The sequence below is a fragment of the Rutidosis leptorrhynchoides genome, chromosome 8 (genome assembly GCF_046630445.1).
Source record: "Rutidosis leptorrhynchoides isolate AG116_Rl617_1_P2 chromosome 8, CSIRO_AGI_Rlap_v1, whole genome shotgun sequence".
NCBI lineage: Eukaryota > Viridiplantae > Streptophyta > Magnoliopsida > Asterales > Asteraceae > Rutidosis > Rutidosis leptorrhynchoides.
In genome coordinates, this window is record NC_092340.1 from 87,037,117 (window position 1) to 87,048,823 (window position 11,707).

An 11,707-nucleotide genomic window follows, 5' to 3' on the forward strand; every position below is an offset into this window, starting at 1 on the left:
CTTTACATTCACTAAGCATTAGCTTACCCTCTCGTTGTTACTATTTTTATAGGTTCGCATGATTGGCGGCTCGGGTAAGCATGGGGATTAGAGATCTTGGCTAGGTTGCTCTAGAAGATCTTGTTCTTGGACTCGATTAGGATTGGGTAGCATAGTCCCAATCACCGTGCTCGGTTTTGTTGGAAATTAAAATAGTTGGGTCGTGTTCGCCCTTTCGGATAATTAAACTATGTATTAAATGTTTTAAAAGTTTATTGAACTTATTATATGTGTTAAAGATGTTTCGAAAACATAATTGGGACCTAAATATTAATGTATTAACAAAAAAAATTACGGGCCGGTTTAAATACAGGTTGTGTTGTTTCAAGTGGTATCAGAGCATGGTCTAAGGGATTTAGGTGACTTGAGATAGGTGCCTAGACTTAGAATTTTGTGTGTGCTTATTTGTTGCGGGACTTGTAGGAGTACGGGTCGGAAGGGAACTTGGTTAGTGCCTTAGCGTGTAGGTGAACTAACTAGGATTTTGGCTTGTGTTGTGATGTTATCCTTGCGTGTGTTTTTAACGCGTAGAATTTTTGGTTGTGGTGGGTTATATCATCAAGCGAGGTGGTCGTTGTACTAACGAGTCGAAACGGCGTGTGTGCGTAATAAGGACTTGCAAACCTTATTACGGGTGCAAATCGTGTCTAACAAGTGATGTACGATGAGTGTTTAGCAAGATGGGGCGGTGTTGTGTGTGTGGTTTATACATTCATGGACTAATCGTTTGCATTCTTTAGAATGACGACGCGAAACGAGATCGAGACGAATGACGATGAGTTTATCACTAGAGTTGCGGCCGCCGTTGCGGAGCAAACAGGAGCGTTTCGAGAAGAAATGGATAGGAAGTATTCTGAAATTCAAAGTAGGGGTGAAATGGAGCGTTGTCATAAGAGCTTCATGAGGACTAAAGCCCGATGTATGATGGGAAACCGGATCCTTTGGTAAGTACAACATGGATCTCGGATGTCGAAGGGTGTTTTCGTACTATTGATTGCCCTCCCGAGAAGATGACAAGACTCGCTACCAGCTTGTTGTGGGGTAGGGCGAAGGATTGGTTGGATGGTAAGATTGATCTTGTCGGTGGTGAGCCGTTTATGGCATTATCGTGGGACAAATTTAAGGAGGAATTCTTCGAGGAGTTCCGGACTGGAGCCGACTTGATGGAATTGCGTGATGAGTTACGAAATTTGCGACAAGGATCTATGGACTTGAATTCTCTCAAGACAACCTTTATGGCGAAGGCTCGTTTTTGCCCGGAGTATATGGGAAATGATCGTATGTTGATGGAAGATTTCTATCGAACCCTGAATGATGACTTGAAGAATAAAATTAGCAGGGGTCAAGCGAAGTCATTTGTGGAGTTATTCGCGGTGGCTAGGGGTTTCGAATGGTATTCGCGATCAAAGATGTGTAAGCCTTCAAGTAAGAGAAGGGTTGATTCGTACGGCGCCCCAAGTAAGAAAAATAAGGGTGCAAGTGCGAGTACGGGTAATGTGGGTAAAGGCACGATGGATTCTCGTGCACCTAGATGTTTCAATTGTGGTGTTAGGGGCCACAAGTTATGGGAGTGCACAATGCCGAGAAGTGATGACGGGATGTGCTACTATTGTCATAAGGAGGGACATTGCATGCCGGATTGTCCCGAGTTAGCGGCGGCGAATGCCACAAGGAGACGTTAAGGTACGTTTCGTTTTAATAAATATGTCCTTTGAATATTTATTTATGTGCCGATGCGTTCGGGTTTGTTGGATGCATTGTGTTGTGCATATTATTGCTATGGGTGACGTTCCTAATGGAATTACCCTATGGTGACGTTTGATTGTCGGATGAAGGGTGATAATGCTAAAAACGAACATATATTTCATAGCATTATCCCTCAAGAAAGACAAGCTTTTAGTTGTAATTGTTCTATTTACAAGTGATATTCGTTTAAATAATAAAAGATGAAGACAAAAGACAGATTCGACGAATTGAAGACGCAAACGACCAAAAAGCTCAAAAGTACAAAGTACAATCCAAGTGGTTCAAATTATTGATGAGAAACGTCTAGAAATTACAAGAGTACAAGCCGCGAAACGCAAAGTACAAGATATTAAATTGTACGCAAGTACGTTCAAAAATCCGGAACCGGGACCAGAGTCAACTCTCAACGCTCGACGTAACGGACTAAAAATTACAAGTCAACTATGCACATGAATATAATATAATATATAATTAATTCTTAAAATTATATATATATTATATTATATATTAAAACCGTCGGCAAACAAGAAAATAAAATTATGTGAGCTGGATCAGAGGGCCATGCGATCGCATGGCCTAGAAGTACAATTTCCATGCGATCGCATGGGGCCAAAAGTCAGGCCAAGTGCTATAAATTGCAAAGTTTTCAGCCGAGTTTGGTACTCCTTTTTCTATCCTCTCTATCTCTCTGATATATATATATATATATATATATATATATATATATATATATATATATATATAATATTTTAATTTTAATTTTAATTTAATAATAATAAGGGTATGTTAGCGAATGTTGTAAGTGTGTAAGTCAAAATTCTGTCCGTGTAACGCTACGCTATTATTAATCATTGTAAGTTATGTTCAACCTTTTTAAATTAATGTCTCGTAGGTAAGTATTATTATGCTTATTTAAATTGAAGTAATCGTGATGTTGGGCTAAATATTAAAATTGGGTAATTGGGCTTTGTACCATAATTGGGGTTTGGACAAAAGAACGACACTTGTGGAAATTAGACTATGGGCTATTAATAGGCTTTATATTTGTTTAATTGAATGATAGTTCGTTAATTTAATATAAAGATTTACAATTGGACGTACCTATAAATAACCACATACACTCGATCGGACACGATGGGCGGGATATTTATAAGTACTAATAATCGTTCATTTAACCGGACATGGGAATGGATTAATAGTCAATGGACTTATTAAAACAGGGGTGAATTACATTCAAGGAAAATTGGTGTAATTATAGTTTAAGTCCCCAATTAGTTGGAATATTTGACTTCGGATATAAGGATAATTTGACGAGGACACTCGCACTTTATATTTATGACTGATGGACTGTTATGGACAAAAACCAGATGGACATATTGAATAATCCAGGACAAAGGACAATTAACCCATGGTAATAAACTAAAATCAACACGTCAAACATCATGATTACGAAAGTTTAAATAAGCATAATTCCTTTATTTCATATTTCATCGCAATTTTAATTATCGCACTTTTATTTATCGTCATTTTATTTATCGCACTTTAATTATCGTTATTTGCTTTACGCTTTAAATTAAGTTATATTTATTTTTAATATTTTACATTAGGTTTTAACTGTGACTAAAGTTTCAAAAATCGACAAACCGGTCATTAAACGGTAAAAACTCCCTTTTATAATAATAATAATACTACTTATATTTATATATATATTTATACAAATATAGTTTTAAAAAAATATAGCGTTAAACTTGGCTAGATCCCTGTGGAACGAACCGGACTTACTAAAAACTACACTACTGTACGATTAGGTACACTGCCTATAAGTGTTGTAGTAAGGTTTAGGTATATCCACTTTATAAATAAATAAATAATTTGTGTAAAATTGTATCGTATTTAATAGTATTTCCTAGTAAAAATATAGCTATTTCGTATACACCTCTGCACACATCAAGTATTTTTGGCGCCGCTGCCGGGGACGCCGAAGCGAAATGCTATAATTTTTTTTTTATTAAGCCTTAATTTACTTTTGTAACAATACGTTTTAAATATCAAAAATATAAAAACAAGAAAAAGAAAAAATAAATAAATAAATATATATATATATATATTACTATATATTTTTACATTTTTAAAATTAAAAAGTTTGTATTTTTTTTTTTAGCTACAAAAACTAATAGGTAGTTTTTAAAATATAAGTTTTTATATAAATATTTTATATAAATTAAAAGCAGAAAAAAAATAATAAGTAAAAGAATTCGGGCCCGGTACTGTAGCAGCCCAACATTCAGATCCAGAATTCTGCTCCATGCGACCGCATGGTATTATAACTTCAAACTCATGCGATCGCATGAGTTGAAGTGACAGGTCTGAGCTGACAGAACTAGGGTTCAGTTTAATAATTATTATTATTAATTAATTAAAATTAGGGTTTAATTTAATAATAATTAGTTTTAATTTTTTAATTAAATTGTATTTTTAAGTTCTAATTAGTTTTATTAATTTATAAATTAATACTTTTATAAAATAATAATATAAAAATAATATTTTTATAAAAATAAGTAATTTTATCATTTTTTTTTCTCTTTTTATAAATTGTATATTTTTAACGTTTAATTCGTAATTTGTATTTTTATCGTTCGTAATTAGTTTTAAACTTAGTTTTTGCAGTAGTTATTTTATATTTCTAGATTTTTAGGCTTTGCCGTAAAATCCCTTAAGTGCTTTTTCTTTAGATTAAGATTTAAGCGCTTTAGAATTTTACGACGTTACTCATCGCTTTAATATTTAATAGAATTTTAGTACTTTTTAAGTTATTGCCGTTTTGGATATAGATTTCCTTTTAAGCTTTAATACCTTTAGGCGCAACTTTTTAGATTTAGTTTTTAGACTTTTAAGTTTCTACGTTTTTCTTTCTTATTTTTATTTTTCGACCTTTATTTTTCGACGTTTTTCGACGCGTTCTTTTTCTTTCTTATTTCTCGACGCTCTAGTTTTTAGGATATATAATTTTCTATTTCTTCTCTAAAATTTCAAAACGAAAAATTATTTTAAGTGGTTAAATTGATAGACATCTAAAATTTTCTGGTTCGTAGTAATAGTTGGATTTGTTAGTGGTGAGTTGTGGGCTTCCGATTTAAAGGGTCCTGGCTACCTGCTGCATCTATTGACTATTCGAAACGTGGGCAAAATCAGAAAAGTCTATTAATTTGATAACTTATATAATTTTTATCTTTATAACTAAAAGGATATTCAGTGAATGCACGCAAAACGTTCACCACCTTTCATACGTTCACCACCTGTAACTCGATCAAGACATCTAGCCAATATTGTCGTTGATTTTTCTTTAGAATCGTCATCTAGTCGACCAAATACTCCAATTCAAATTTCCGATAATCCATTTTTTGAACCCGACCTCACAATTGAGAATCCGGAGGATATTCAAGGACAATTCAGAGATCCTGAACCACTAATCATTCCTCCTGAACTACAAACCGTTAAATCAGAATTCTCTAGTGATTCGTATTCAACAATTTCAATTATGGAAGTAACGGAACCTCTAAGTATGGAAGATCGAATGAGAGCCACACGTACGGGCCAAGGTCACGCCATTATTAAGCCATACATTAATGCGCCAGATTATGAAATCAAAGGACAAATTCTACACATGGTAACTAATCAATGCCAATTTAGTGGTGCGCCGAAGGAAGATCCAAATGAACATCTTCGTACCTTTAATAGGATCTGTACTCTATTTAAAATTTGAGAAGTGAAGGATGAACAGATCTATCTCATGTTATTTCCCTGGACTTTAAAAGGAGAAGCCAAAGATTGGTTAGAATCGTTACCTGAAGGGGCGATTGATACATGGGATATTTTAGTTGAAAAATTTCTTAAACAATTCTTTCCGGCATCTAAAGCCGTGAGACTTCAAGGAGAAATTGTTACATTCACGCAAAATCCAAATGAAACATTATATGAGGCATGGACAAGATTCGGAAAGTTGTTGAGAGGATGTCCTCAACACGGTTTAGACACTTATCAAATAGTACAAATATTCTACCAAGGTATCGACCTTGCTACACGAAAAGACATCGACATAGCAGCTGGTGGTTCCATTATGAAGAAAACCGCAACTGAAGCTCACAAAATTATTGATAACACAGCCTCCCACTTACATGAGTGGGATCAGGAAAAAGATATTTTTCGTTCATCTAAAGTGGCTAGAGCCGATTCTAGCCATGACTTTGATTCCGTTTCCGCAAAAATAGATGCTTTCGAGAGACGAATGGAAAAGATGAATAAAGATATTCACGCAATACGAATCAGTTGTAAGCAATGCGGTGGACCACATTTAACGAAAGATTGTAACATCGAGCAAACGATGGAACAACGAGAGAATGTTTCCTACATGAACCAAAGGCCGGGAAATAATTATCAAAATAATTATCAACCACCAAGGCCGAACTTTAATCGAAATCAAAACATTCTTTACAATCCAAATGGGCCAAACAATAACTCATATAACCAACAAGGTCCGAATAACAAACCAACTCAAAACAACACTTTCAATCAACAAAGACCTGGTTTGTATAAACCACCACAACAAACCGAAGAGAAAAAGTCAAATCTAGAAGAAATGATGGCAAAGCTAATGGAATATCAAACACAATTTATTACATCTCAAACCCAAACAAATGAGAGGTTTGATCAGTCATTAAGAACTCAACAAGCTTCCATTTTGAATCTAGAAAAACACGTAGGTACTCTTGCTAGCATGATGAGTGAGAGGGAACAAGGAAAGCTACCGAGTAATACTGAAGTAAATCCTCGGAATGAGAATGTTAATATGGTCTCAACAAATTCTGAAAAACCAGCATCAGAAGATAGAAAGGTTTTAGACGTGAGTAACAATGAAGAAGTTACAACACCACCACCACCCGAGTATGTAAAGCCAGTGGTGGCACCATACAAACCACCCATCCCGTTTCTAAGAAAAGGAGTTGAGTATGAGAAAGTAATAGGTAATAAAGTTTGTGATACCTCTGGAAAGAATAAGAAGAATACGAAAGTACAAGAAACAAAAACCGTAAAGATAAACCCGGTGAAGACAGTTTCACCAAAACCTCCACCCAGGGTGGGTGATCCGGGTGAATTTATTGTTCCTTGTCTACTTAGTGATTGTGTCATGTATGATGCACTAGCAGATTTAGGTGCGAGTGTGAGTGTTATGCCTCTTTCATTATATAAGAGATTAGGAGTAGGTGAGTTAAGTCCAACAGAGATGAGTGTTCGACTTTTTGATTAAACAATTAAGCACCCAGTTGTAATTGCTGACGACCTACCCGTTAAAGTAGGTAATTTAACCTTTTTAGTCGAATTTATTGTCATTGACATAGAAGAGGACCCAAACATTCCTCTAATTTTAGGTCGACCATTCTTAGCATCTACCGGGGCGTTATTTGATATAAGAGAGGGTAGAATGACACTTAGTAATAATGAAAAATCGATCACCTTTGTGAGTCGAAAGTCTAAATCTACACCAACCAAAACTGTTGAACCGACAAAAATGATATGTAAGAACCATGTTGTTTTACCAACTCCTACGGTAGTGCTTAGCAATAATAAAATGCCTAAATGTGGGGAATATGAAGTAACACCTAATGATGACCTGATAACAAAGAACCCCGTTGTTGATACAAAATTAAATGACTCCGTTATTAACAGTTCAATGAAGAAACTTATTAAACGGATTCGCGATGCTAGAACCAAGGGGAACTTTAAGTTATGTAACCGGTTTGTATCCAATCTATCTCCTAGAGAAAAGGCGAAAATAGTTGAATTTGTGGATATTACACAGGAATCCGACCAATGGCTTAAAGCAAAAGTCACAGATATGCAAGTTGATTATGGTCCAAGAGAAATTGACAATGAAGTTAATCACAATTTCGACACCACAGCTACCTAAGTGTGGGGAGATTCAAATGTTCTAAGAAATAATGCTGTCTAGGGTTAGTTGTTCTGTTCTCGTGTAGTTCCGAGAATGGAATTCGATTGGTCTTTTCCGCTAGCAGACACTAAAGAACTAGTTTTCTCCCCCCATTCTGATTTTTTCAAATATTTTGTAGGTTTTATATGAAATTAATATGCTTTTTAAATTTAATTTTTGTGTGATTTTAAAAAACAAAAATTACTTTATTTCATTAAGTTTAAAAAAATGATTTCTAAAATTCATCGTAAGTTGAAGACTATGTCATGGAACCGAAATTGCTTTACCCGAGGGCAGAGCGACAAATTTTGTTATCATTATTTTTAATTTTATTGATCTAAAATATACCAAAAAAAAATTTAAAAAATTTAAAAACCCAAAAATCTTTGCTTTTAAAACAATCGCTTTAAAAATGACAAATTTTAAATTTTGTCGAGGGATGGACTAGGTAAACATACCGAAACTACCTAAAGTAAAAGGAAACAAAATTTTAAAAATCATTCATTTAAATTGTTTTAATAAATAAAGGTTTTATAAAATATATATATATATATATATATATATATATATATATATATATATATATATATATATATATATATATATATATAGTAGTTTATCTTATGTACAAAACATGGTAAAACAGCGCACTTTCAAAGACTGACATTAAGTTCAGCAAAAGCTACTAATTTTGACGATAAGACGCAAAACATATGTGAAATTACAACAAAAGAAATGAACGATGAGGCGTGCCATCTATCATTCGACGAGCTTAGAAATTTTAAACTCGGTATTTTTAATCACTTATCTACACTAATCACCCTCATGAATTTATAATTATAGTCTGATTTCATTCTGTAACGACCCGCACTTTTTCGATCATTCTATACTTATAAGATTAATATTTACATAAATTAAACCTTGCCAACATGATAAGCAATCCAAATTGTCGAGACTTATATTTCCGAAAAGAGTTTTACACAACGTTTGACCGTCTAGTTTGACCGATGATATCACGAACTATACAATATATGATAATTATACGTTTGTGTATATAAATGTATATATACATATTTAACATGATTAATAAATGTTTTAATATCTCATTTTGTATTAATAACAACAAGTTATATGTGTATTTTGAAACTACTAACTTAAGTTTTCAAAACAATAACTATACGTAACGTTATTTGACATAAATACTTAAGACTTATAATGTTATACATATATTGTATAAGTAATGTATTTAATTACTTTTAAAGAACTTAAATACATAAAACCATATAAGTGTATTCACAAAAGATAGCTATATTTGAATCCTCATTTCATTTTTCACAAAATTTCTATACGTATACCTAGAGTATTTGTACTCGTATCATACCTAGCTCCTATACGTATTTACTAATAGTAAATACACATCAAAATCACCACCTAACCAGCCATTATTCATGCCATGAGGGCTAGGTAATTGATTTTGGAAGCTTATTGACTAATTACACAAAAGAACAACTTGAAATCTTGTCATGGATACCCCATGAAACACGTTTTTTTGTAGTATATATACATGATCATTTTGCTTCATTTACTACTTCAATTTCCTAGCTAAAACACACACTCTTTCTTACTCTCTAAACTCCATAACAACCCAGCAAAATTCCATAAAGATCTAGCTTCAAAAACCTTACATAAACACCATAAGAAAACCATACAAAAACACTTCAAGAAAACCCTCCAAGAACACCAACTTACTACCAATCTTTCATCCACTTCTATCACCCTTTTGATTCTAGCTTCTTACTCCTCTTTTACAGCAAACTTATCCAAGGAACTTGAGGTAGAGTCTATGTTCATAACCTTATTTGATTCATATATATATAGCTATCTTATTTTGTGGTACAAAAGTTTAACAACAAGAACATAGTTTGAATGTTTTCAAACTTGTTTGCAAACTAAATAGATCCTTCTAACTTAACTTTTAAAATACTTCAAGACATGTAACATAACTTATTTATATGTTAATTTAACAAGGTAAAACTTGGTTTTTCAAAGTATAAGTATTTTTGGAAAAATGGTCATTAAATGATTTTGTTGTAACAAAAATGTTTAATTTCATATGTTTCACTAATGTTTCACTTATGCCGTATGATTTTGAATACAAACCAAGGTATTTACAGTTCATAGTCTTAAAGAAGAACTCGATCCAAGAAGATGGCAATTTGAATCAACGAAAACGGATTTGTAACGAAGAAACTATGACCGAAACAAAATTGGTTATCCTAGATCATTTCAACTACGGGATCAATTGGAAAAAAATGATATAAATCACATATTTCTAAGATAACATGATATTTTATATATATGTACTTATAATTCAATTTTATATGGTTCAGGATCACCCGTAAACAACACGAGAAGATTAATCATAAGATCCCATGATTGTACGCAACACGTCATTTGACAACACCGGTACTTTATGTACGCAACACGTCATTTGACAACACCGGTACCATGGGTCAAGATTAATCTCGACCAATACATATACGATGGGGTTTTATTTATTTTGTTGGGGGTTTTATTTATTTCATTGCGGGTATATTAAACATCTAAAAATGAACCATTAAAATTGAATTACTAACATCGGACTGCTAACTACGGACTAAGGAATTATTCAAAGTATTAAAAGTATAACAAGTATATATTTATAACGTTTGTTTAAAAATGAAAACATATTGATATATTATATATGGATAGGTTCGTGATATCAACCGGAAGACCGAGTCAAATTATTTATATCATCAAGACAAGAGTGAGTATATAGTCCCACTTTTAAACTCTAAATATTTCGGGATGAGAATACATGTATTTTATGTTTTACGATATGGACACAAGTAACTAAAAAATATGTTCTACGTTGAGTTGTACCACTGGCATACTTCCCTGTAGCTTGGTAACTAATATTTACAGCGGTATTGTAAACGCGAATCCTGTTGATAGATCTATCGGGCCTGACAACCCCAACCGGACTGGACGACCAGTATTCAACGGTTGCACAGTACTTCGTTTTGTGACTACACTTGGTACGGTGTAGTAAGATTTCATATTAAAGGGAATATGCGACGTGAAAATGTTAAGTATGGTTACCGAGTGCTCAACCACTTAGAATACTTTTATTAAACTGTTTATATACGAGATCTTGTGGTCTATATATATATTGCTGCCGGCATTAAACCTATATCTTGAAATGTCCCGTTCTTATTGATTAAAAACGTTCCATATTAATTGATTTCGTTGCGAGGTTTTGACCTCTATATGAGACATTTTTCAAAGACTGCATTCATTTTTAAACAAACCATAACCTTTATTTCATCAATAAAGGTTTAAAAAACTTTACGTAGATTATCAAATAATGATAATCTAATATATCCTGTTTACACACGACCATTACATAATGGTTTACAATACAAATATGTTACAACAAAATAAGTTTCTTGAATGCAGTTTTTACACAATATCATACAAGCATGGACTCCAAATCTTGTCCTTATTTAAGTATGCGACAGCGGAAGCTCTTAATAATCACCTGAGAATAAACATGCTTAAAACGTCAACAAAAATGTTGGTGAGTTATAGGTTTAACCTATATATATCAAATCGTAACAATAGACCACAAGATTTCATATTTCAATACACATCCCATACATAGAGATAAAAATCATTCATATGGTGAACACCTGGTAACCGACAATAACAAGATGCATATATAAGAATATCCCCATCATTCCGGGACACCCTTCGGATATGATATAAATTTCGAAGTACTAAAGCATCCGGTACTTTGGATGGGGTTTGTTAGGCCCAATAGATCTATCTTTAGGATTCGCGTCAATTAGGGTGTCTGTTCCCTAATTCTTAGATTACCAGACTTAATAAAAAGGG

The 11,707-nt window shown here is 33.3% G+C and overlaps 1 non-coding gene across 1 annotated transcript; it reads right to left on the reverse strand.

The window, feature by feature from the left end:
* Positions 1 to 5,707: 5,707 nt before the first annotated feature.
* Positions 5,708 to 5,814, reverse strand: LOC139865068 (small nucleolar RNA R71). Its single transcript, XR_011764598.1, has one exon. It is a non-coding gene; the product is annotated as a small nucleolar RNA R71 (small nucleolar RNA).
* Positions 5,815 to 11,707: the final 5,893 nt, after the last annotated feature.